At 38.0% G+C, this 24,618-nt stretch overlaps 1 long non-coding RNA gene and 1 pseudogene across 5 annotated transcripts in view; one reads left to right on the top strand and one right to left on the bottom strand.

Annotated features, from left to right (window-relative positions):
- LOC109438044 (protein-tyrosine sulfotransferase 1) overlaps nucleotides 1-24,618 on the top strand; it is a 175,685-nt gene that overhangs the window by 36,109 nt on the left and 114,958 nt on the right. Inside the window, exon 3 of one of the 5 annotated variants that reach the window (XR_012494948.1) lies at nucleotides 1,854-7,208. The exons of the other annotated variants lie outside the window; for them this stretch is intronic. This is a non-coding gene — a long non-coding RNA (protein-tyrosine sulfotransferase 1). Of the gene's footprint in view, nucleotides 1-1,853; nucleotides 7,209-24,618 lie in introns of those variants that run through there. 5 annotated transcript variants of the gene reach the window in all.
- LOC109438566 (zinc finger CCCH domain-containing protein 15) lies at nucleotides 12,733-14,157 on the bottom strand (annotated as a pseudogene).

Raw genomic sequence — 24,618 nt, 5'->3', positions numbered from 1 at the left:
CTAGTGTATATAAGCCAGGTTTTTTAAAACTGAAAATAAAAGCAGTATTTAGTGAGTAGGAAAAGGAATGAAAACAGATGCTTTGGCTGGCTGATAATTTAGCTTTAGTTCTACATTTAGGTACAACTGTTGAATTTTAGACATACTATTTATCCTTAATGTTTTTAGGTAGTCATTTCAAGTCCAGTCACTACGTAGCGTTAGTTTCCCCAGTGACTGACCTTATACCTTTGATGTTTTGAATACCATGTTCTGTTGTGATAAATTAACCGTTCTGTTCAACTTCGTATTAAACCGAGCCATAGTTTTGAATATGATGGCTCCAAAAAATAATATAGAACTCATTGATCGAATTCTTCCAAGCTAATAGAGAGTAGAAAAAAAAATCAAGGCATTTTAAAAATGTGTTTTGCATTTTCTTTCAAGAAATGTTTGTATAGAAAGGTGGGGAGAGTAAGTTTTAAGGAAAACACTTTATGCGAATACCATGTTTCCCTGAAAATAAGACCTAGCTGGACAATCATCTCTAATGCATCTTTTGGAATAAAAATTAATATAAGACCAGGTTTTATATTAATATTATCTTATATAAGACCCGGTCTTATGTTAGAGTAAAATAAGACCGGGTCTTATATTAAGTTTTGCTCCAAAAGATGCACTAGAGCTGACTGTCCAGCTAGGTCTTATTTTCGGGGAAACACGGTAGATGTGTCCCAGTAGAATTCTCCAGGTGACTGAATGTGGAAGAGGATCTTGGTCAGTGAGTGGTACCTACTGCTGAGGCTTTTCCCCGGATATTTTGAGTAGGAAATAGAAGTGAAGTTTGAAGCTGTGGACATCGACCTCTTCTCACGGATTGTGCAATTTTTGTTATCTGCATCTGGGAACATTCCCAAAGTTACTAGCGTGTACATAGTTGTTTCTGCTATTAAACACATTAAGATACTATAAAATTACGTGGAACAAATAAAAATCATCAATAATAATAACAAAAAAAAAGCCACCAAGGTACACTCAAGAATGAGTGAAATAAAAATGAGACCTAGGATCAGTAAACAAGTTTACTAGTCAAAAGAACAAAGCCAGGAAAAACAATATAATGGTAACGCTTAAACAGAACAAGTACAAGAATCATAACTATAATTCAGAAAAGAGTTATCTACCCTTAGAGCAGAAAGGGTATACAACTTAATATACAACTATTAAGCACAAATGGTTAGAATGAAAAATATAGCAGTGGTAAGTACAAGAGAATAAGAGCATGATAACTGGCACTCTAAAGCTTCTAATAAGTAAAGCAAAGAAAAAACTAGAAATCAGATCCATAGCAAAGAAAGATTAAATAAATAGGTGAAAGTCATGCAAAAGAGCTTTTGGAAATGGAGATACTTTTGAGGAGGTACAAAGAATAGTTATTTATTACAATTAGAAGATTAAATTTCTTTTTAGTTTTCAAAAGGAAATTTAGTTTGGCAATTAAAAATTTTTATAATATCTTACAGGATTAGCAGAGAAAGATAACAGATATCCACTTGAAAATTTTCTGAAATTTAAGAATAAGAATATTATGAGCAAATTATGACAAACACAGGCTATATTCAGGCAAATTATGATCACTTCTACAGCATGTAAAATTAGTATGCAAATTAGGATTACCTGAGCTCTTATATCCCAGAAGAATTTTATAAATATTACATTTTTACCTAAATACATCATTGACAGCTATGGATAGATCATCCAAACAAAGTATATAATGAAATAGCAGCCCTACATGATACATTAGATGAAATGGACATAATTTACATTTATAGAGCATTTTATCCTAGAACATCAGACTATACATTCTTTTCTAGTGTACATGGAACATTCTCAAGGATAGACTATATGTTGGGACATAAAACTAGCCTCAGCAAATTTAAGAAGATTGAAATCATACCAAGCATATTCTCTGATCACAAGCCTTTGAAATTGGATATCAACTGCTAAAAGAAAGCAGGAAAAAACACAAATACATGGAGATTAAACAACATACTTTTAAAGAATGACCGGGTCAAAGAAGAAATAAGAAGAGAGATCAAAAGATACATAGAAACAAATGACAACGAAAATATATCCTACCAAAATTTTTGGGATGCAGCGAAGGCAGTTTTAAGAGGGAAATTTATATCATTACAGGCCTATCTCAAGAAACAAGAAAACTCCCACATAAATAACTTCACATCACACCTTAAAGAACTAGAAAAAGAAGAACAAATGAAACCCAAAGTCAGCAGAAGGAAGGAAATAATAAAAATGAGAGCAGAACTAAATGAAATAGAGAACAAAAAGACAGTAGAAAAAAATTAACGCAACAAAGAGCTGGTTCTTTGAAAGGGTTAATAAAATTTACAAATCCTTGGGTAGACTCACTAAGGTAAAAAGAGAAAAAAGATACAAACAAAATCAGAAATGAAAGAGGGGGGAAGTGACCATGGATGCCACAGAAATACAAAGGATCATCCAAGAATAGTATGAAGGATTATATGCCACCAAATTCAATAACCTAGAAGAAATGGACAAGTTCTTAGAAACATATAGCCTTCCTAGGCTGAATCATGAAAAATTGGAAAATCTAAATCGATAATCACTAGTAAGGAAATTGAATCATCCGATACCTTCCCAAGCAAAAATCCAGGACCAGATGGCTTCACTAGTGAATTCTACCAAACATTCAAAGAAGATCTAATTACCTGTCTTACTCAAGCTCTTCCAAAAAATTGATGAAGAAGCAATACTTCCTAACTCATTTTATGAGGCCAACATTACTCTGATAACAAAACCTGGTAAGGATAACACAAAAAAAGAAAACTACAGACCAATATCTCTGATGAATACAGATGCAAAAATCCTAAACAAAATTCTAACAAATCGAATGCAACAATGCATTAAAAAGATTATTCATCACGGCCAAGTGGGGTTCATCTCAGGGGCACAAGGATGGTCCAACATATGCAAATCTGTCAATGTAATACATCACATAAATAAAATAAAGGAAAAAAAATCACATGATTATACCAATTGATGCAGAAAAAGTGTTTGACAAGATACAATATCTATTTGTGATTAAAACACTTAATAACATAGGTATAGAAGGAAAATACCTGAACGTAATAAAAGTCATATATGACAAACCCTAAGCTACTGTTAGAATTAACGGTGAAAAACTGAAGCCCTTTGCTCTATGATCAGGAAAACTACAGGGCTGTCACCTATCACCTCTAATTTTCAACATAGTGTTGGACGTCCTAGCCAGAGCAATCAGGCAAGAGAAAGAAATCAAAGGCATCCAAATTGGAAATGAAGAAGTTAAATTGTCACTATTTGTAGATGACATGTTGCTATATATAGAAAACCCTAAAGGCTCCACCAAAAAGCTATTAGAAACAATGAATGAATACTGTAAATTTGCCAACTACAAAATCAACGTGAAAAGTTCATTGCATTACTATATACTAACAATGAAATCTCAGAAAAAACAAAAAAACAATTCCTTTTGCAATTGCAACAAAAAGAATAAAATACCTAGGAATAAACTTAACCAAAGATGTGAAAGACCATATGCTGAAAACTATAAGACATTTTTAGAAGAAATTGAAGAAGACACAAAGAAATGGAAAGACTTTCTGTGTTCATGGATTGGAAGAATCAACATAGTTAAAATGGCCATATTACCCAAAGCAATATACAGATTTAGTGTAATCCCCATCAAAATACCAATGACATTTTTTAAAGAAATAGAACAAAAAAATCACCAGATTTGTATGGAACCACAAAAGACCCCAAATAGCCAATGCAATCCTAAGAAAAAAGTGTGATGCTGAATGTATCACACTCCTGACTTTAGCTTGTACTACAGGGCAACAATAATCAAAACAGCATGGTATTGGCAGAAAACAGACACGGAGACCAATGGAATAGAATTGAGAACCCAGAAATGAAACCACATAAATATGGACAGATAATTTTTGACAAAGAAGCCAAAACCATACAATGCAGAAAAGACAGCCTCTTCAATAAATGGTGCTGGGAGAATTGGAAAGCCTCATGCAAAAGAATGAAACTAGACTGCTATCCGTCATCGCGTACCAAAATTAACTCAAAATGGATTAAAGACCTAAACATAAGTCCTGAAACAAAAAAATGCATAGAAGAAAACATAGGTGCTAAACTTATGGACCTTGGGTTCAAAGAGCATTTTATGAATTTGACCCCAAAGGCAAAGGATGTAAAAGCTAAAATAAATGAATGGGACTATATGAAACTTAAAAGCTTCTGCACAGCAAAAGAAACCATCCACAAAACAAAGAGGCTACCAACTGAATGGGAGAAGATTTTTGTAAACAACACCTCTGATAAGGGGGGTAATATCCAAAATACATAAAGAACTCATACAACTCAACAGCAAGAAAAAAGCAATCCAATTAAAAAACAGGCAGAGGACCTGAATAGACATTTCTTCAAAGAAGACATACAAATGGCCAATAGACATGTGAAAAAATGTTCAACATCACTAATCATCAGAGAAGTGCAAATAAAAACCACAATGAGATATTACCTCGCACCAGTTAGAATGGCTGTCATCAACAACACAAATATTAACAAGTGTTGGAGAGGCTGTGGAGAAAAAGGAACCCTCATACACTGTTGGTGGGAATGCAGATTAGTGCAGCCGCTATGGAAGGCAGTGTGGAGGTTCCTCCAAAAATTAAGAATAGAATTACCATATGTCCCAGTAATCCGTCTCCTGAGTATCTACACCAAAATCTGAAAACATTTATCTGTAAAGATACATGTGTTCCAATGTTCATTGCAGCATTATTTACGGTGGCCAAGACATAGAAAGAACCAAAGTGTCGTTTGATTGATGATTGGATGAAGACGTGGTATACTGTTCTATTTGATAGTATCCTGCCATAAGAAAAGTTGAAATACTACCATTTGCGACAACATGGATGGATCTTGAGATTATTATGCTGAGTGAAATAAGTCAGAAAAAGTCGAGAATTATATTATTTCACTGATATGTGGTATATAAAACTGAAAACAACAAAAGAAAAAGGCAGACAAATGAAGAAACAAAAACTGATAGACACAGACAATAGTTTAGTGGTTACCAGAGGGTAAGGGGGTGCGGGGTAGTATATGAGTGTAAAGGGGATCAAATTATGGTGATGCAAAGAGAACTAACTGGGCAGTAAACACACAATGTGATATATAGATGATGTAATACAGAATTGTACATGTGAAATCTATGTAACTTTACTAACAAGTGTCACCCCAATAAACTTTAATTTAAAAATATATTGTTTTGTAAATTTAGTGCAACCTAAGTGTGCAGTGTTTATAACGTCTACAGTCGTGTACAGTTATGTCCTTGGCCTTCACACTCACTCACCACTTACTCACTGACTCAGTCCTGCAAGCTCCATTCATGGTCATGCCCTGTACAGCTGTACCATTTTTTATCTTTTATACTGTATTTTTATTGTACCTTTTCTGTTTAGACATGTTTAGGTACACAAATACGTACTATTGTTATACAGTTGCCTTCAGTAGTAAGTACAGTACCATGTTGTACAGCCCTGTAGCCCACAAGCAATAGGCTATACCATACAGCCTAGGTGTGTAGTAGGCTGTACCATCTAGGTTTGTGGATATGTACTCCATCATGTTCCCACAATGACGAAATCACCTAATAACTTACCCTCGTCGTTGAGTGAAGTATGACTGTATAATACAATGCTAAGAACTACGGGAAACCAAGAAGAGTTACCGAACTCTCTCTGGGGTGCTCAGGAAGGCCTTCCTGCACGCTGTGGTACCAAACTGAGAACTAAAGCTGCACCTGTCAACCTTGGCACTGTTTTCATTGGAGGCCAGATAATCCATGTGGGGGTCGTCTTGTACATTGTGGGATGGTTAGCACATCCCTGGCGTAACTCAGTAGATGCTAGTAATAACCCCAGTCCACATTGTGACAACCGAAAATGTTTCCAGACTTTGCCAAATCCTCCCCACCGCCCGTGGGAAATGCTCCTTCTCCCACTCCTGCTGAGAGCTTTTTCCCTAAAAGATGAGAAAATCAACAGATAAAGGGAAGAGCATTGAGTTGGGACTTGTAGGATATTGTACTCCTTGGGTGACCCATGGTTGGAGTGCTGTAGTTCTTCCTTGACTGTCCAGAATGTTTTTCCCTTCTTTAGCCAAATGAACCATCAAGGTAGTCCTCCTGGGAGCAGTCTGTGTCTAACTCTAGGCCTACAAGTGTCCAAAGAGAAGAGGAGGAATGGAGGACTTCATGTGGCATGACTCCTGTCACAACATAGCGGCACAAAGGGTCCTTGGGAACCACTGTGCCCTGTTCTGCCTGACTGTGGACACTCCCCTCCCACTGTGTCGTTGAAGTCACCCAAGCTCAGTGCCATTTGGGCCCAGAATGTGACATTTGTTTCTCATAGCCTAATATAGTTCTTAAACATAAAGTAAAATAAAACAAAACCAGGCTGCAATCATTTTGAAGTTACAGTATGGATAGATTTATAAAGATGAGAAGCATTGTGGCATTAATGAGGAACTATATAGGCAGTTTGGTGTTGCTAGAGTTCATTTCCAGTCAGCCGGGAAGCCGTCGGAAATAAGACAAGAGAGGTGATGGCAGGCCAGGATTTGGGAGGTCTTATATTTTACACTAAAGACCTTGAATTTTATCCTGTACACCATTAGCTTCAAACCTATCTAATTAGTGGGACACTCCTTTCAAATAGATTCTCATAAGGAACCTTGGTACCCAAAGTACTTAGAAGTGGCTCTGATTGAGGCAACATTTTTCAATTTTGCTTGGATTTAACAAAACTGAAACTCACAGAACTGCAAAACTTCTGTTTTGTTTTCAAAAGAAAAAAATTGGTTATAACATCCTCTAACATTTACAGAAATGATAAAAAATTTAAGAGGTTGGGATTATAATGATTTTTAAAAACACAAAAAAGTTTGGCCTTTTAAGGTATAAAATGTTAACCTAAAAAGCCAAAGTGAAAGGCAACAAGCATTTATTTGAGACTGGAGGATTGCAATCCAGAGGCACAGATTGAGGCAGACCCAAACTGTCCTGATTTCAGGTTGAAGGCAAGGGGTTTTATGAGAAAAAGGATGAGAATTACACAAATAAAGAAATTTCTGTTGGTGCTCGCAAGCTAAGTTACTCTAGCTATACACGACTGGTTGCTGATGCTAAAGAATGTCCAGAATCACCAGTCCGTGTGGTCAGGAGGTCTGCTTTCCCGCCAGCTTTACAAACAGTTGTTGGGAAGACAGTATTGTTTGGGCCCTGTCCTAGGGTTATCTTGACCTGTTCAAACATTACAGAGGTTCAGGGAGTTAGATGTTCCAGGCAGTTCCCCAGGAATGACTGGTCTGGCCCCATTTTAAAATGTCTTCACTTATGTCAACTTCACAAAAACTTAGAAGATCCTTTTAGTGTGAAAAAAATTTTTGTTTAAAAGATTTAAAAATGTAAGCCTGTTGGGAAGTGTTTTTCTAAGGTAAAGCATAGAGCAAATTTGATCTGTAAGTAGAAAAACGTATAAAATTGGTTAACTGCTTTGAAAGAAAAAGCAAGCACATCCTAGGTATTATAGCTGGTGCCTATCCAGATTTCATGGTCCTCTCTGTCTTCATGGGGGATATGCATATTCAGCTTCACTAGGTAATGCCAAATTGTTTTCCAAAGAGTTTGCAGTAGTTTACACTGCCACCATTAGTATAAACATTCCCAAGGATTCATATCCTCATCAGTCTGGCTTTTTCCCCCCCACTGTTAATATTTTGTGTTTATTTTCCAGTTACACATATGCATGTATTTTTAAACTTAAATGTACATCCACATCAAATACTTAAATAATAAAATTGGGATCACTTAGTGTACAGAATTAACAATTCTGCATTTTATAACCTTCTTACTTGACTATATAGTTCAGCCTGGCTTTAAAATAGTTCCAATCGGGTAAGAGTAAATGGTAACTCATGATTTTAATTTGTAGTTTTCTGATTAATGAGTTTGAGCACCTTCTATTTTCATTGGCCATTTGTGGTTCTCTTCTGTGAAATGCTTGGTCATGACTTTTGCCCATTTTTCTGATTGGTAAGTGTGGGGACAGAGTCCCAGAGAGCAGTTTCCAGGCTCTCGGCCTCGCGTGGGGAGGTGCTGGCTACGGATGGTGAATGACCATTGACTGTGATTGGTTGGCCGTCAGCCGGTTAGCCAATTGGCTACTGATGTAATTGCCGGGAGTGCGTTGATTGGTTGGTTGGTTGGCAGACAGAGAAGTGAATGGCGGACTGCGGATCTCGTGGATCCTACTGCATTGTGTCTCACCCGGCTGCCAGTGAGACTATAGTGGTATAACTCCCCTATGTATGGCTCCGTGGGTGTTCCTTTTTGTCCTCACCATATCCTGCCTTCTTATGTGGGGAGCGGGACCAGAGACCCCGCATGACACCCTGCATGACAGTAAGGTTTGTCTTTTTCTTTTTGATAACCTTTATCTGATACATATGTTATAATTGTTTCTCTCCTTAGCTCGTCTTTTAACTTACTTTATACTATCTTTTGACGAATGTAAATTTTAAACTTGTTGCATTTATCAATCTTCTTTTATTTTATGAACTTTTTTTTTTTTAGTGATTCATTCCACTTTATTCTTCATTTTAAAAATTGTTTTGGCTATTGTAAGGCCTTTCCCTGTCCTCATAAACTTTTGAATAAGTTTGTCTATGTCTGTAAAACACCTTGCTGATATTTTGATAGGAATTGCATTAAACCTATAGATCAATTTGGGGAGACACATCTTTACAATTTTGAGACTTCCAAGCCACGAACATGGCATATCTTTCCAAATATTTAGGGTTTCTTTCATTTTTGTAGTTAGCATTTTATGATTTTTAGTGTACAGATTCTGTACACATTTTGTTAGACTTATGCTTAAGTATTTCATTTTCTTTGAAGCAATTATATATGCTATTGTATTTTTTTTCATATTTATGGAGAAAATCTTTTTTTTTTAGTTTCAGGTGCACAAAACAATACGAAAGTCAATTTGGGGAATGTAATCAATAATGTTGTAAAGATTTTGTAGGGTATCCGATGGACACTTGTCTCATTAGGGAGACCACCTCAGGGATGATTAGATGCCTGATCACTGCACTGTACACCTGACCTGAAGCTGAACAATAATGAATGTCAACTACAATTATATATATATATACATACACACACACACACACACACACACACATACACACACACATAAAATATATGTATATGTAGTTGCAAGAAGTGGAATACAGCATTAGGAGTAGAGACAGTGGAAATGTAATGGCTGTGTGCGATGTCAGAGGGGTAGTGGATGGGGGGAGGGGGTTGTCACTGTGTGAGGGATATAAATGATAACTGTCTATTACAGTGTATGGTTTGAACTTTTTGTGTTTTGTAAAGAAATTCTTATCTTAAAAATAGTCTCCCATATTTTTTCTAAAATTTAATCATTTTTCCTTTTACATTAATCAATCAGGAATTTATTAATCAGTATGGAATTTATTTTTTTAGGTGAGGTGCAGATCCATTTTCAATTTTTTCCATATGGAAGACCAGTTTCTCAGAACTATTTATGGAATAGTTGTTTTTTCCCTAGTAAAATGACTTTGTCGTATGGCCAGTTATTTAACCAGTTAGTTAAATATTAAATTTTCATATTGCATTATTCTGCTAGTGAGATCTCTGTCTTCATTTCCACTCTATTTTAATTACTATAGTTTTACAAAAGTCTTAATATCTAATGGGGCATGCTCCGTCCTTTGGTGTTCTCTAGGAATGTCTTGGCGATTTTTAGCTCTTTGTTCCTCCATATAAATCATGCTTAAGTTTACACTGATTCTGTAGATAATTTTGAGGATAGCTCACATTATGGTCTTAGCCTTCCTATTCATAACACAGTATGCTTCTCCATTTATTTTGGCGTTCAGCATGTTTTTATGATATTTTATAATGTTCTTCATAAAAGACTTGTATTTCTTTTGATTAATTTATTAAGTACCTTCTTTTTTGTTAATATAAGCAATGTGTGTGTGTTAAATTTTGTTTAATTGCTCTTGTATAGAAATGCAAATGACTTTTGTATATTTATATCTTGAAGTTTTCCTGATGTATTGTGTTTATTGCCTAGGCTAGGACTTCTAATAATAACAAGCAATCTTGTTTTAAAGCAGTGGTTCTCAGTGGGGGCCGTGTTGCTCCCTGGAGGACATTTGGCAATGTCTGGAAATATTTTTGGTTGTCACAATGGTGGGGTGGTGGCACTACTAATGTCTAATGGATAGAAGCCAGGGATGCTGCTAAACATTCTACAATGCACAGGACAACCCCACAACAAAGAATTTATCTAGCCCAAAATGTCAGTAGTGTCAAGGTTGAAAAACCTTAAAATAAGTTTGTTTTTATTATGAAAAATTTCAGATATAAATGTATAATGATATATAAAACCCCCATGTATGACCACGTACAATTATCAATGTAGGCAAACATTTTTTTCATTTAACTCTCTCCTTCCTCCTACTTCTGAATTATTTTAAAGCAAATCCAAAATATATCATCCATCTTTTTTTTTTTTAAATAAATGAATCATTTATTTCATTAAACTAGACATCAGGCGTTTACAAAAAACTTGTGATTGAAATCTGCTTAAAGCTTCTTTTCCCTAATAAAGTACTTTATTTTATGTTATTCGTTCCTGTGAAGACATATTCAGTAATGGTTAAGATTTTGGTTTCTGAGATAGAATCCCAGCTGTGCCACTTACAAGAAGTGCGAACCTAGACAAGTCACTTCATTGATTTGAGTCTTGGTTTATTTGTCATTTAAAAGGTTGTGTTTAAGAAAGAAAATCTGGAGCCATTTTTATAAAGGGTACAGATGAAGAGCCAGATGGAGAAGTACACAGGGCGGGGTCCGGAAGGGGCCCAAGGGCAGGAGCTTCTGGCCCCGTGAACTGGGGTGTTCCATCCTTCCAGCATGTAGATATGTCCAACCCAGAATCTCCTCAAAATGAAGTGAATTAACACAGCATACATTTATCCGTCATAGTTTCTGTGGGTCAGGAAGGGCATGGCTTAGCTGAGTCTTTTGGCTTAGAACCTCACAAGGCTGCAATCAAGGCTTCATGGTAAGGGATAGTTTCCCAGTTCATGTAGTTTGGAGCAGTATTTAGTTTCTATGGGTTTCAGGTGGAGGACCTCACTTCCTTGCCATGAAGTTTTCTCTGTGTGGCTACTCACAATATGGCAGCTGACTTCATCAGAGCAAACGAGCTCTTTGAGAAGAGCCAGAGAAAGTGAGCAAGATGACGTCACATCTTTTGTAACCTAATCTTGAAAGTCACATCCTATCACTTTAGCCATATTCATTAGAAGCAAGTTCCTAGGTTCAGCTACAATCACAGGGAGGACCTTACACAAAGGACTACCAGGAGTTGGGAATCATCAGGTACCATTTTATGTATTTTTTTTTTTTTTTGGATTTTAATGTATTGTGGGGACAGAGCCCCAGAGAGTAGTTTACAGGCTCTTGGCCTCACGTGGAAGGGTGCTGGCTCGGGTGGTGGATGGCCGTCGGCTGTGGCTGATTGGCCGTTGGCTGTGGCTGATTGGCCATCGGCTGTGGCCGGTTGGCCGATTGGCCGCTGGTATAACTGCTGTGGCTACGAAGGATTGCCGAGGATTGCCGAGGAGCCGAGCAGAGCCGAGCAGAGCCGAAGAGAGCGGAAGAGGAGAGCGGAAGAGGAGAGCGGAAGAGGAGAGCTGAGAGAGAGGAACAGAGTCGAGAGAGTGGAGGAGAGTCGTCGGTCGGTAGTTTGGCGAAAAGGCGGACGGCAGGTTGCGCGTCGGGTGGGCCCAGCCTCCAGTGAAACCATAGTGGTATGACTCCCCTACCTATGGCTCCGTGGGTGTTCCTTTTTGGCCTCACCATATCCTGCGTTCTTGTGTGGGGAGCGGGAGCAGAGACCCTGCAGGCCGCCCCGCCTGAAAAATGGTGTGGCGAGCAGGCCTCCGCGCACGACATGTATGAAGGTCTTTATTTACAACTTTATTGGCAAAAGAAAAAAAAGAAGAGGAAAAAGTTTAATGGCATTGTAGCTGATCCTGTTGGATTAAAGAAGTTTCATTTTAAATGTCCGTCTGTACATATTGAATCTGCATATGCCGTTTCCTTTATGAAGTACAGCGCTCGTATTTTAGGCTGTCATTTAAACATATAAATACAAAAGAAATAAAATTACTTATTAAAAACTGAATTAAATAAAGGGTATTTTACATTTAAATTTATGTTGTCCTTATAATAATATATGCCCAATGAAAATCAAAAGCTGGGAAAGCAGTCACACTTCCTACTTGAGTGGACAGTTACACCAATCAGCCATTTTCTGCAATGACCATGGTATTTTCAATTTATCATGAACTGCTCTGAACTTACTATGAGATACAGCCAAAGTCAGAAGACAAAACATAGGGGAATATTCCTTTTTTGAAGGAGAGTGAGCCCTCCAGAATATCAGCATGGGAAATAAACATCCTGTTGAAGAATTCTAGGAGGAAAAAAAAAATGTTGTCAGTTTCAACTTATGCTGAGCCAGCTTAATTTTTTCATTGACTTGTTTGGTGGTGTTTTTCTAAATCAGATGTGTTGCATTCTCCTAGTTCATCCAAATCTTCCCCAGTAAAAAGGTTTTCATCACCGGGAACAGCATTGATGGCTCAGTTTTCCTGTCCCTCCCCTTTGTTCATTGTCCTCTTCTAAATCACTTCTGTCACCATTTTCAGCCCCACCTGTAGAAGCCTCACTTACTCTGTTTCCCTGTGAATAAGACCTAGCCAGACAATCAGCTCTAATGCATCTTTTGGAGCAAAAATCAATACAATACTCGGTCTTATATTGGATGATATAAGACCCGGTCTTATAGTAAAATAAGACCAGATCTTATATTAATTTTTGCTCCAAAAGACGCATTAGAGCTGATTGTCTGGCTAGGTCTTATTTTCAGGGCAACATGGTAATTTGTTTTCATCCTTTTCTGAAGTATATGTGCTGAGTCTTTCAAGATTGGCCACAGTAATACCTGTCTCTTCTACATCTCTTGGGATGTGCAGCTTAAATCAATGTCATTTACATTCACTGAATCATCACCCCCATTTCCTGGGTGTGACAGGTGTTGTCTGCTTCCTCCTCATCATGAGCCAGTCAGGACAAAACTCAAACACTTCAGGACCACCGGTCACTACTGCTTTCCCTGCTTTGAAGTCTGCTTTCCTTCTTTCCATATCTTGCTTGAGTTTATCAATCTTTTCTTGTCTTACCCTTTTCTTCCATGCAAGAAGAGTCTAGAGTAATTTTGGTAACATTTGGACCTAGGACAGAATGCTCTCTTAGATTTTCTAATGAGATTTCATCTTCTTCCTCTTTTTATCTTTTTTCAACACAATTCCAGGAAGAAGTGCATAATGATACATGCAAGTATCACCCCTCTGGGACACACCCCAAACCAGCCATGTTTGTTGTTTTCAGTAGCTTCACAGAAGTGCTTACAAAGTCTGTTCACTACTTCTTCCAGTTTTTTCTCCTCTCTGTTATCCATAGTATCTTTTTCAAGTTCTTCGTCTTTTGCATCAATGTGAACACTTCGCTTTTCACATTTTCTCTGTAGTCAGGTCATGAGAGAACCTACACTTACCCCCTCTGTGCACTGTCCTTGCTTGAAGAACGCATGTACCAGATTTGGGATCTGCACCTTTATTTACTTTTTGAGTGTCAACTACAGGTTTGACACCTCATTTAGCTCTTGGGAGACTTTCTTCTTGTCATCTTTCTTAAATTTCTTTTCAGCTTCACTTTGTGCTACCTGACCTGGATGTTGTTGACCAGATTTAACTTGATGAGGGACAGCCTTGATAAACTTATGTTGCTTTGCTTCTTTCTTAGTCTCTAGACCAAAAGTCTTGTCTTCAATACATCTCCTTTTCTTGGTCCACCTTTTTGCTTCCCCCAGCCTGAGCCTGTTTCTTGGGGGGCATTGTGGAAACAGGTGGCACCGGCCTGAAGCGTAGCAGGACACCCGCAGGGCCTGTGGCCCGGAGGCAGGAGGCAGGAGGAGGACAAGGACCCGCTGCGGGCTGCATGGTCTGTCCAGGCTGCCAACGACTCATTTCCCTTGCATATGCAAAATACATTTCTTCCCTCCCCAGGCCCCCTGTCATCCCTTTACAAGATTAAAGTCCAGTATCTCACTATCTAAATCAGGATTAATTGTGGATGAGCCTTCTGGGTATAGTTCCTTATATATAGGTCCTTGAATATAATTGCTCTCAACCTGAGTATCTGTGACACTTAAAGATACAGGTGGTTTCTACCACCCCCATAGCTCAATATACAATGAGACAGGCATAGGGTAATAGACATTCCTGTTTAAAATGGGAAAAGGAAGCACAGAGGCTTCACTGGCCCATGTCAGTTCTGAAATCCATCTGGGAAAATGTTGGACATTTGATCAGGTCTCAATCAAATAAGAATAATTCTAGGAATTGTTGTCCAGGAATTTTAGCTGTGCCCTCTGGGCTTTTGAATGATCCTCCTTTTTTCATGAAATATAACACATATTTTGCAGCTATGCGGTTTTATCGTGCCAGGAGAATTTTGGGAATCCAATGGTCTTTTCATTGTGCACTATTTCTGTCTCTTTTAAGTCCAAGTCCAGTTGCTGCTGATAAACTTTTCTCAAAAATTTTCTCTAAATGTCATTGGGTTTCATTCCATTGGATAATAGTTATACCTGTAATTCTCTTTGAGGTAAACACTTCTTTGCTTTGTACTCATGCTGTGATGGCTAAAGGACAACGTGCTTAAGCTTCCTAGAGGCCTTGCTGTACAACTGAGGACCAGTGAGGCACACCCATAATTTGTTCAGAGGACTGTATGACTGAACTGTTGGGAGCCATTTTAGAAACAGCCCACCACACAGGTTAAATTTTTATCTAACTGAAGTAGTTGTATGATGTTTTTTCTCCTTTAAGCTACTAATGTTGCGGAAGAATGACGAGGACCGAGAGACTCAAGCAGCACGCAAAGATCAGGGGGATTGTTCCCAAAGAACTGAGCACTAACTGGGGTCAGGCGCTTTGTTTTATAGGGTTAGGCCTCCGGGTTAGGGGGAAATCTGGCCAGGGTGCTGGGGAGGTCCGTCCCTAGTAGATGTGATCACTCAACATTGTTTTGACAGGGAGGCCTCTAACCATAGTGCCCTCGGGAGACATCTCTGATAAGGGGATGGAGGGAGGCAGCTCCGATAAGGGATGAAGCTCTTAGAGGGGGCTGTAGGAAAAAACCGTCCCAACACTAATATAGTTACATTAATAGATTTTCAAATGTTGATTTAGTCTCGAATATCTGGGAAAAGCTCCAACTGATTTGTGCTGGATTTGATATGCTAACTTTTGGTTTATGATTTTTTTATCTATTTCATTAGTGATGCTGACCTGTTATTTTCATTTTTGTTGCAATCTATGTCTGATTTTGTTACATAGTTATGCTAGCCTTACAAATTACTTGGAAAGTGTCTCCTCCCATTCTGTGCATCTTTTGATTGTCTTTTTCTCAAGCTTGGTTCACATTTTCTTGGTTTTGGGAATTCTGTTTTGAGTCTCTAAGTCCTGGAATCCTCTGGAGAATGATGATTTTGTTTGTTTGTTTTGGTAGGCAATTAAGCTGATTAGGTTTTAAACCACAAGTTTGTCGCACCTTCTGTGAACAGTGTTTCCAGGATCAGTTCAGTTTTCAGACTTTGCTATGCTGCTTTGGTTTTTTTCTCGTCCACACACCATCCATCTATAAACATGGAGCTTTGGTGGGAATTTATTTTATAGTTTAATTCTCAAAGCCTTTGCTGTGCTTCCTTCAGTCTACCCCAGGTGTGAGCTAGAAGTTGTGCTGATGCATATGCAAAATTATGGGATATTTTCTCTCTCTGCCTGGATTTCCTAAACATTCCTTGGCTCCCAGAGGCTGCTTTTCTTGTTATTCTGGCCAGAGGATGGGTTTCTCTCAGAGTTTTAGAGAAACCCTGAGTACTGTCATCATGCATTTTGGCATAACTGGTGCCACCATTAGGGCGAAGAGGTGAGAGCAAACTGAAAAATAATGAGGATGTTTCCTATAGTCTTTAGGCCCTAGTGGTCCCTTTTCCCGATTCTTTTTGCCTGAAAGATGGGATTTTGCTCAGTTTTTGCTGCTCACATTTGTGTATATTATGCACTTAAGGATTCTTATTTTGTAAGCATTTTCATGTTTCTAATTTCATTTGAAAAATGTTTACTTTTTGAAATATTTTTGTTCTATTCAGTCTGGGTTGGCAGTAATGTTTTTGTAGTGCTTTGAAGATATTCCACTGTCCCCTAGTTAGAGCTGTTGCTCTTGAGAAATCTGTCAGTTTAATCGTCAGCCCTTTTTTATAAGCCATTTTCCATGTTAAGATCTCTTCATCTTTTGTTTTCTGTGTTTTTGCTACATATTTACTATATTTTGTATTGAATAGGTGTGGATTTCTGTTTTGATTTATCTAGCTTGGTAAATGTTCTTTTCGCAGATATGGGACGCTTTAAACTATAACTTAATTTCTTTAAAAGATAAAAGGCTATTTAAATTGTTTCTTCTTCAGTGAACTTTGTGTCTTTTAAGGAATTTGTTCATTTCTTCTTAGTTGTTGAGTCTATAACATTGTTCATAATATTCCCCTATCAACATTTTAATATCTGTAGAATGTGTAGTGATCTGTAGGTTCTTATTTCTGGAATTGGTAATTTCTATTTGGATTTTGTTGAACTTTTTGGATCTGTGGGTTTTATAGTTCTATAAAATGTAGAAAAACATGTACAGATTTCTTCAAATATATTTGATCTCTTCTCTCCTTTGGAGACTCCAATTACAAATAACATGAAGCTGTTTGAAATTGTTCCAGATCTCAATGATACTCTTTTTAGTGAAAAAAATAGACTTTGGTTCACAGTAAAATTTAGCTGACGGTAAAAAATTTAGCTGACGGCAGTTTCCGTACTACCCTGTCGCGTCCAGCGCAACACGGGCAGTGAGGGTGCGAGAAGGGGCGGTTTGGGTTAAGTTTTTTAGAAAGAAACAAACAGAGACTTAATGCAGTTAAATCTCTCAGAAGGCCAGGGGTCTCTCAGTCTCAGAGGACTGGAGCCCAGAATATGGCCGACTGGGGGTTTTTATTGAATAGGTATGCAAAAACAAGAGAAAGCAACATTGTTTCGTATACCGTCTCTGAAGCTCACACATCAGAACAGAAAAATATTTAGCTCAATCACCCTTTGTCAGTCAACAGCTGAAGCACAAGGTCCCACAATGTCCTAATGAAGGTATGTACCTTCTCAGGGTCAGAAGGGTCAAGTCTCTTATTTTGTAAGTTCCATTGAGCTAAGTGGAGAGAACTGATCTTTATTGTTTTTGTAACTTCTCTCACAAACAGGTGCCAGGGAAAAGGCAGAGCCGGCAACAGCTTTTCCCAGGCAGGGGTAAGGGGAGGCAAGGCCCCTTCCCATATTTTTCTAAGGCAGCCTTTTGGGGTCCCCACTCGGTTCTGCCTGGCTTAGATTGTATCTCCCGTGAGATATCTTACCCATCTTTGGCTGTAAACCATCTTTTGGGGACCAGACAGAGACATAAGGTATAAACATAAGGATGGAACAAAGACCCAGAAAGGCACAGTCTCACAGACTCTTCTTTCCTTAAGGAAAGACATGGGGGGACAGGTGGCTAGGCTGTTGTGTGACTATACTACCCCCGCCCCCAACACACACACACACACACACACAGACACACACACACACACACACACACACACACACACACAGCCTGTTCCAATGCAAAACCAAACTGGTACATTTGTTACAGGTGATGAACCATTGACACATCATTATCATCCAAAGTCCATAGTTTACATTAGGGTTTCTTCTTGATATTGTTTATTCTGTAAGTTTTGATAAATGTACACTGTCATATGTCCACCATTACAGTGTCATGGAGAATAGTTTCACTGTCCTAAAAACCCTCTGTGCTTCACCTGTTTGTTCTTCCCTTCTCCCTAATGCCTGGAAATCACTGATGTTTTTACTGTCTTGATAGTTTTGCCTTTTCCAGAATGTCGTAGTGGGAATCACACAGTTTGTAGCCTTTTAATATTGGATTCTTTAACTTAGTAATATGCATTTAAAGTTTCCCCATGTCTTTTCATGGCTTGATAGTTCATTTCTTTTTAGCACTGAATAGTGTCAATTTTACTGATCTTTTTGAAAAACTAGCTTTTGAATTTTTTTCTCTATTGATTTTCTTTTTTTCAATTTCATTGAATTCTGCTCTAATTATTATTTCTTTTTTTCCTACTTCTTTTCTTATATGTGCATTCAGTGCTATAAATTTCCCTCTAAGCACTTTTGCTGATTCCATGTGTTTTATAATTTCATTTTCATTTAGTTTAAAATATTTAATTTTTTTGATAGTTCTTCTTTTTAGATTTTTTCATTTACAGAGATTTCTTCTTTCTGTACTATTTAGAAATGTGTTGTTTAATCTCCAAGTATTTTGACATTTTCCCAGCTATCTTTCTGTTGATTTCTAGTTTAATTCCATTGTGGTTTGTGGACATACATCGTATGATTTCTGTTCTTTTAAATCTGTTGTTTTTTTATGGCCCAAATGTGATCTATCTTGGTATATGTTCCATGTGAGCTTAAGATGTATGTGTATTCTGCTGTTGCTGAGTGTAATGGTTTATAAATGGGAATTATATCTAGTCGACTGATGATGCTGTTGGTTTCAGCTGTGTGCTTGCTCGTTTTCTGCCTTTGGATCTGTGCATTTCTGATAGAGGGGTGTTGAGGTCTCCAACTATAAGTGGATTCATCTGTTTCTCCTTGCAGTTCTGTCGTTTTTGCCTTATGACTTTGACTCTTTGTTGTTTGGTGTGTACACATTAAGGACTATAATGTCTTCCTGCAGAGACTCCTTAATCATTAATATAGCTACTCTAGGTTTGTTTTTATTAGGGTTAACATGATATATCTTTTGCCATCTGTTTACTTTTAAGCTATATGTGTCTTTATATTTAAAGCTGGTTTCTTGTAGACAACATACAGTTGGGTCTTGTTTTTTGATCCACTCTCACAATCATTTTCTTTTAATTGGTGTATTTACATCATTGATGTTCAAAGTGATTTTTTGATTTGTTACTGTTTGTATTGCCTTTGTTCTTTGCTGCTATTTTTGTTTTCCACTCTTTTCCTGCCATTTGTGGTTTTAATACAGCATTTCATATGATTAGATTTTTTCTTATTTAGCATATCAGTTATACTTTTTCTAAAAATGTCTTTTTGTTGTTTTTGTAGAGTCTGCAATACACACAACTAATTCAAATCCACTTTCAAATAACACTATACTACTTGATGGGTAGTACAAATACCTTATAATAACAAAATATTTCTAATTCCTTCCTCTGTCCTTTGTATCATTGCTGTAATTCATTTCATTTATAAATAAGCATACGAGGTTTGACAATTAAGTTCATGAACTTGTTGAACCGATGTTGCTAACCTTTTTTTGATATCAGAGGGATTATTCATTATGAATTTGTACCAACTGGACAAACAGTTAACCAAGTTGACTATATGGAAGTGCTGAAAAGGCTGCATGAAAAAATTAGACGATCTGAATTTTGCCAACAATTCATACCTCTTGCATCATGACAATGTACCAGCTCTCATGGCACTGTCTGTGAGGGAGTTTTTAGACAGTAAACAGAAACCTGTATTGGAACACCCTCCCTACTCACCTGATCTGGCCCCCAATGACTTCTGTCTTTATCCGAAGATCAAGGAAATATTGAAAGGAAGACATTTTGATGACATTCAGGACATCAAGAGTAATATGACAACAGCTCTGATGGCCATTCCAGAAAAAGAGTTCCAAAATTGCTTTGAAGGGTGGACCAGGCGCTCGCGTCACTGCATAGCTTCCCAAGGGGAGTACTTCGAGGGTGACCGTAGTGATATTCAGCAATGAGGTATGTGGCACTTTTTCTAGGATGAGTTCGCCAACTTAATTGTCTGACCTTGTATATAATTAAATACATTATTGCTATTATTATTTTGAACAAACTCTTATCTGTTAGATCAATTATGAATAAGAAAAATTAAAGTTTTTATTTACCTTCATTTACTCCTTCTCTAATACTCTTCCTTTTTTCATGTAGATCTAAGTTTCTGACCTATACCAGTATCTTTCTCTCTAAAGAATTTCTTTTAACGTTTCTTACAAGGCAGGTCTACTGGCAACAAATTTCCTTAATGTTTGTTCATCTGCAAAAGTGTTTTCCTGTCACTTTTGAAAAATAATTTCACAGGATATAGAATTATAGGTTGGTGATTTTTTTTCTCAGCACTTTAAATATTTCACTCCACTCTACTTGATTGCATGTCTTCTGAAGTGAAGTCAGATGTAACTCTTATATTTGCTCCTCTATAGGTAAGGTTTTTTTTCTTCTGGCTTCATTCAAGATTTTTCACTTATCTTTAAGTTTCTGCACTCTGAATATGATATGCCTAGGTATAGTTTTTATATTTCCTTCCTTCCTTCCTTCCTTCCTTCCTTCCTTCCTTCCTTCCTTCCTTCCTTCCTTCCTTCCTTCCCTCCTTCCTTCCCTCCTTCCTGTTTATCTTGCCAGATCATCTCTGAGCTTCCTGGATCCATGGTTTGATGTCTGTATTAATCAGGGTTCTCCAGAGAAACAGAACCAGTAGGATGGAAACAGAACCAGAAATGTGTGTGTGTGTGTGTGTGTATATATGTTGTATATATATAACGTATATGTAATGTATATATGTATATATACATACATATATACTATATATACGTTACATATATATAGTATATATTTCTATATATGGCAGTTTATTGAGAAATAATATTTCTGAGGAATTGACTCATGCGATTATGGAGGCCGAGAAGTCCCCAAATCCCAAAATCTGCAGTTGGCAATCTAGAGATCCAGGAGAGTGCCGATATATTTCCATTCGGAGACTGCAGGCTTGTGAACCAGAAGAGTAGATGGTGTAAGTTCCACCCTAAGGCAGAAGAAATTCCCTTACTTGGCCTTTTTGTTCTGTTCAGGTCTTCAATTGGTTGGATGATAGCCACTTATGTTAGGAAGGGCATCCCTTCCTAATGCTTTACTTTGTCTACTGATTCAAATGTTAATCCTACCCCAAAATGCCCTCACAGACACACCCAGAATAATGTTTGACCAGATGTCTGGGCATCCCATAGCCCTGTCAAGTTGACACGTAAAATTAACTATCATACCATCTGACATTAATGTGAGGAAATTCTCAATCATTAATCCTTCAAATATTTCTTTTGTTCCTTTTTTTTGTCTCTTTCTTCACCTTCATTCCCATTACACGTATGTTACACCTTTTATAGTTATCCCACATTTCTTGTATATTCTGTTCCATTTATTTTTTTCCATCTTGTTTCTTCTTGTTTTTCAGTTTTAGTAGTTTCTGTCGACATATCCTCAAGCTCAGAGATTCTTTCCTCAGCTGTGTCCAGTGTATTAAATAACCCATCAAAGGCATTCTTCATTTCTGTTACAGTGGTTTTGATCTCTAGTATTTCTTTCTGAGTCTTTCGTAGATTTTCATCTGTCTGCTTACTGTATTCATCTGTTCTTACATGATGTCTTTTTCCGTCAGAACCCTTAACATATTAATTATAATTGTTTTGAATTCCTGGCCAGATAATTTCAACATCCCGGCCACATCTGAGTAGTTCTGAGCTTGCTCTGTCTCTTCAAACTGTTATTTGCCTTTTAGTATGCCTTAGAATTTTTTTGTTGAAAGACATGTGCGATGTACTGGGTAAAGGAATTCTGGTAAACACACCATTAGTAACGTGGTGCTGAGGTGTAGGGGGAGGGGACGCATTCTACTGTCTGATGAGTAGGTCTCAGTCTTTTCATGAGCCTGTGACCCTCAGCTAAGAACAAGTACCTCTCAGTTTCTTCCCCTCATCTTAGGTTGGACGGGATGGCCAGAAGGGACTGGAGTTGAGTATTTCCCTGCAGCTCCAGGTCAGTTAGACTCTGATAAAACCCTAATAGGTTAGGCTCTTGTAAATTAGTTTCTTTTGAGGGCAAACCTTGCTAAGAACAAAATTCTCTGGCATATTTCAAAATGGTTAGTTTTCCCGTATCCCTGACAGAAGCAGGAGAGGATTTTCTCCAATGATCACAGTAAGAACCTGGTAGCACTCCAGATCATAAAATTCAGAGAATTGTGGAGCTGCCCCTGGAATTTTTAACTCATAGAGTTGTCCCTCTGAGCCTCCAGCAATTTGTCAATTGCAGGTCAGGTTTTTTTGCCCTGGTACTGCTCTCCCTGGAGGTTCTGCTTGTGGCTTTCTGCTCTGGTAAGTTGTGAATCTCACTATGATAGCCTTTCTGTCTCTCCAGTTTTGGGGGCAGTTTGCCTTGTGACCACACTTGCTTGGTGGATCTAAGACGAGTTCTTGATTTTTCAGTTTGTTCAGCCTTTTCCTTGTTGTCAGGATGGAGCAGTGACTTCCAACCTTCTTTTTGTTGGACTGGAAACTGGAAGTCCTCTTTTTATTAAATTTTTTTTCTTGTTTTCATTCTGGATGGTTTTATTGCTTTGTCTTTAAGTTCATTAATTTTATCTTTTGAAATATATCTAATCTGCCATTAATCCCTTGTGCTGTATTTCTCAATTCAGAATTTTTATCTTTCAAAGTTTGATTGGGTCTTTTATGTCTTCTGTTCTATGTTTTTTTGGTCATACTACCAAGCAATTCTCAAATTCTCAGAGAACGCTGACCAAGTGTCCCACAGATTTAACTCAGTTTATTCTTTCTTTCTTTTTTTTTTTTTTTTTAAGATTTTATTGGGGAAGGGGAACAGGACTTTATTGCGGAACAGTGTGTATGTCCAGGACTTTTTTCCAAGTCAAGTTGTTGTCCTTTCGATCTTAGTTGTGGAAGGTGCCTTTCAGCTTCAAGTTGTTGTCCTTTCAGTCTTAGGACAGTCCTTTCAGTCTTAGTTGTCCCTTCAGCCCTCAGTTGTGGAAGGCACAGCTCAGCTCCAGGTCCAGTTGCCATTTTTCTAGTTGCAGGGGGCGCAGCCCACCATCCCTTGCGGGAGTTGAGGAATCCAACTGGCAACCTTGTGATTGAGAGGATGCTCTCCAACCAACTGAGCCATCCAGGAGCTCAGCGGCAGCTCAGCACAAGGTGCCGTGTTCAATCTTAGTTGCAAGGGGCGGAGCCCACTATCCCTGCGGGACTCGAGGAGTTGAACCAGCAGCCTTGTGGTTGAGAGCCCACTGGCCCATGTGGGAATCGAACCGGCAGCCTTCGGAGTTAGGAACATGGAGCTTTAACCGCCTGAGCCACCGGGCCAGCCCAGTTTTGATATTATCTACCTGAAGGGTATCATATCCTACAGGTTAAGGGCTCAGTCTCACTGGAACCACATGACTGCCCTTAATTCAAATGCCAGTAACAAGTCTAGGTAGTCACCTGCACTTCTGACCAACTGACTATAAATTGGAGGTTCCCACAATCCCTTTCTTGGTTCCATTACTTTTTTATTTTTTATTTTTCTTTATTGGGATGATAATTGTTAGTAAAATTACATAGATTTCAGATGTACAATTCTGTATTATATAATCTATAAATCCCATTGTGTGTTCACCACCCCGAGTCAGTTCTCTTTCCATCACCATATATTTGATCCCCCTTACCCTCCTCTCCCAGCCCCCACCCCCTTTACCCTCTGGTAACCACTAAACTATTGTCTGTGTCTATGAGTTTTTGTTTCTCATTTGTTTGTCTTGTTCTTTTGTTGCTTTTGGTTTATATACCACATATCAGTGAAATCATATGGTTCTCTGCTTTTTCTGCCTGACTTATTTTGCTTAGCATTATACTGTCAAGATCCATCCATGTTGTCACAAATGTTCTTATATCATCTTTTCTTACTGCCGAATAATATTCCATTGTGTATTAATTAACCACAGGTTCCATTAATTTTTTACAGCTGCTCACAGAACTCAGGAAACCAGTTTACTTATCCTTTAATTATTAAAGGGTATAAGTGAACACCCAGGTGAAAAGATATATAGGGTGAGGTCTGGAAGTATCTTGAACACTGGAGCTTCTATCCTGTGGAGTGTGGGGTGCACCATTCTCCAGGCATGTGGATATGTTCACAAACTTGGGTGCTTTCCAGACCCCATCCTTTTGAATTTTCATGGTGGCTTCATTATGTAGGTGTGATTAATTAAACCATTGGCCATCAGTGATTAAATTCAATCTCTAGCCCCTCTCGCCTTCTAGGAGGTTGAATGGTGGGATTGAAACTTCTGACCCTCACATTACGTGGTTGGTTCCCCTGT

This window comes from Rhinolophus sinicus, linkage group LG03 (assembly GCF_036562045.2).
Source record: "Rhinolophus sinicus isolate RSC01 linkage group LG03, ASM3656204v1, whole genome shotgun sequence".
Classification (NCBI taxonomy): Eukaryota; Metazoa; Chordata; class Mammalia; order Chiroptera; family Rhinolophidae; genus Rhinolophus; species Rhinolophus sinicus.
Note: the sequence above shows the minus strand (reverse complement) of the source record. Positions and strands in the feature narration are given on the sequence as shown.